General features: G+C 39.0%; 1 long non-coding RNA gene across 1 annotated transcript; it reads right to left on the reverse strand.

The window, feature by feature from the left end:
* Nucleotides 1-392: 392 nt before the first annotated feature.
* Nucleotides 393-1546, reverse strand: LOC138171755 (uncharacterized). Its single transcript, XR_011170959.1, has 2 exons — nt 1099-1546; nt 393-938 (listed from the first exon to the last, which is right to left on the reverse strand). It is a non-coding gene; the product is annotated as an uncharacterized lncRNA (long non-coding RNA).
* Nucleotides 1547-2369: the final 823 nt, after the last annotated feature.

Below are 2369 nucleotides of genomic sequence, written 5' to 3' on the forward strand. Positions count from 1 at the left end.
CCTTCAGTTTGCACATCTATCCACAAACAATTAAAGGTAAATAACCCTCAACAAAGATATATAATAAAGATCTTCACAAGCATAGGTAAAACTGACATATATTTGTAAGGATATAGGATAAATAATATTTATGTATGAGGATATTACTGTCTGTACTCATTTGATATTTTCTGAGCAAATATATAGTTTTAATTTATTTATCTGTTTATTTGTATATTAGTTCATTTTTACAATTAGTCTATGTTTACAGATTTGGAGAAAATAGGTTTTTTTTTCTTAACTTAAGCACCCCCCAAACAGCATTGCCTTACATAAAAAAAAATAGTATGTGAAATTCTAAGTTGTAATGTAATGCCAAAAGAAGGAAACTTCCCAGGTTCAAAATACCAGCATAGGTGCTCTCTATTTTATTCAGTAACAAACCCAGAACAGAGAAGATCAAAACATGACATCATTCAAAATACAGTATTTACTAAGTATGATTAAATAATCTCCAAGTACTACCCCATCCCAGGACCTTCCAATCATTCAATCAATTACAAAGTCTCTGTTCTAAATACTTCTCCACCCCTAGGCTATACCTTAATTAAGTCCACCACAAAGCCCCTCTTCTCAAATGGAGATTAGTTTCCAAACATAAGTAAAATACATTCATTTGCTCAACCATAGAACACAAAAAGGTCAAAAGTTCCCCACCCCTGGATCACAATTGAATCTACCCCAGAGTTACATCAAGTTTAAACACAGCACTTAATACCCAAATGGAGGTCTTTTCTTCATCTTGACAAGAGGCAAGTTCTCAGCAATCTTAGTTCCTGGGGAGACAAGGCTTAGCAAGGCCATAAGATACATTGCCAGTCCCTTCATGAATTTATCCTCTGTCTGTAGAACAGTCCTAGAACCCCTGAACACATTAGCAAAGCCCTCTCCCAGGATTTCTGTAAACATACAACAAGAAAATCCTTCTTCAGGGCTTCTGAACCAACAGAAAGGCTCCCAGACCCCTGCAACAACAGCACTGTCCTTCACCAGTGGACAGTATTCATTCTGTCTGCCGGACAGTCTCCAGACCCCTGCAACAACAGTACTGTCCCTCACCAGTGGACAGTATTCACTCTCTGTCTGCAGGACAGTCTCAGGCCTTCTTAACCAAATGCCAGGTTCCAGGACTTCTTCAACAGGACAGTCTTTCACCAGTGGACAAATCTGGCAAAATAACATCAAAACAGACAGACAAAGTACCAGCAAAACAGCCATGTCTCCTCAGTCCTTGGCAGCTCAGGAGGCAGGTCTCAAAAGTCCAGGGCAATTCAAAGCGGCCACCAGCAATCTCTTAGTCTCTCTCTCTCCACGAGGTGCTGCTTCCAAAAAGAACTTCCGCCTCTCTCTTGTCTCTCCAAATCTACATCACCAGCTCCTCCCAATTCAGGACTTTCTTTTCACATCAACAAGCCCATCCCACAGGTGGGATTAACAAACTCTGGGTTTTAATACAATCAATTTGAAAACCAAGCCAATACAGGGGAATCTTTAATTGCCATTACTATCACATAAGTCTATACTGCTTGTTTGCTTTCCAAAAATATATATATTATCAACATTATTTTCAAACTGCTCTGCTTGTTTCCACTAAAATTTTCTCCTCTGTGTATTTTAGAAATATATTATACTGGTCTTCCCTTTTTGGTATTATTACTGGTATTCTCTAAACCCTATACAAAACTTCTCCTACTAATTTTAGGGTTCCATTTATTTGATCGGAAAGTATGAAGGGAAAAAAGAAAACTAGCCTCATTTTGTTACATTTTGTGCAAAACCTTCTATCTCAATTATAATTCAATTAAAGGTGCAGTCAAGATGCCAAAGAAAAGGTAGGAACTTACTTGAGATTTCCCTAAAACTGATGCAAAGACTTTTACATAATTCCTAAAACAAATTCTGGAGTGGCAAAATACACAAATGTACAGAGTGAAATAATTTTCCAGTCCAACACAACTTAAAAATTTGACATGAAAGGTCTGTGTTTTGGGGTGAGAGTGGAATGGAGCCCAACGTAGGCCATGACAGCACAGACCAAGCCCAAGCCAACCAGGAGTAGGCATTGACAGTGAATGATTTAACAGTTGTAGTGGCTGCTTCCAGACTTCTGAGCCCACAGATGAAAAGGGGATGGAAGACCTGGTAAGAAGGAGATCACTGGAATCTTTTTGCTGGCCCTGGGGAAAGGATTCTGATACTTCACGCATACTCATATCCAGGTCACAGTACTGCATGGAAATCTCAAAGTAAGATGGAGTTCTAGCACATTGGAGCTTGTAGCTACCATGGATAAGGGAACCTCTTTACATTTACGGGACAGAAAAGAGGGC

This window comes from Petaurus breviceps, unplaced genomic scaffold (assembly GCF_028583685.1).
Source record: "Petaurus breviceps papuanus isolate PSGF00001 unplaced genomic scaffold, PetGlider_PUasm1.0 47, whole genome shotgun sequence".
Taxonomy (NCBI): Eukaryota; Metazoa; Chordata; class Mammalia; order Diprotodontia; family Petauridae; genus Petaurus; species Petaurus breviceps.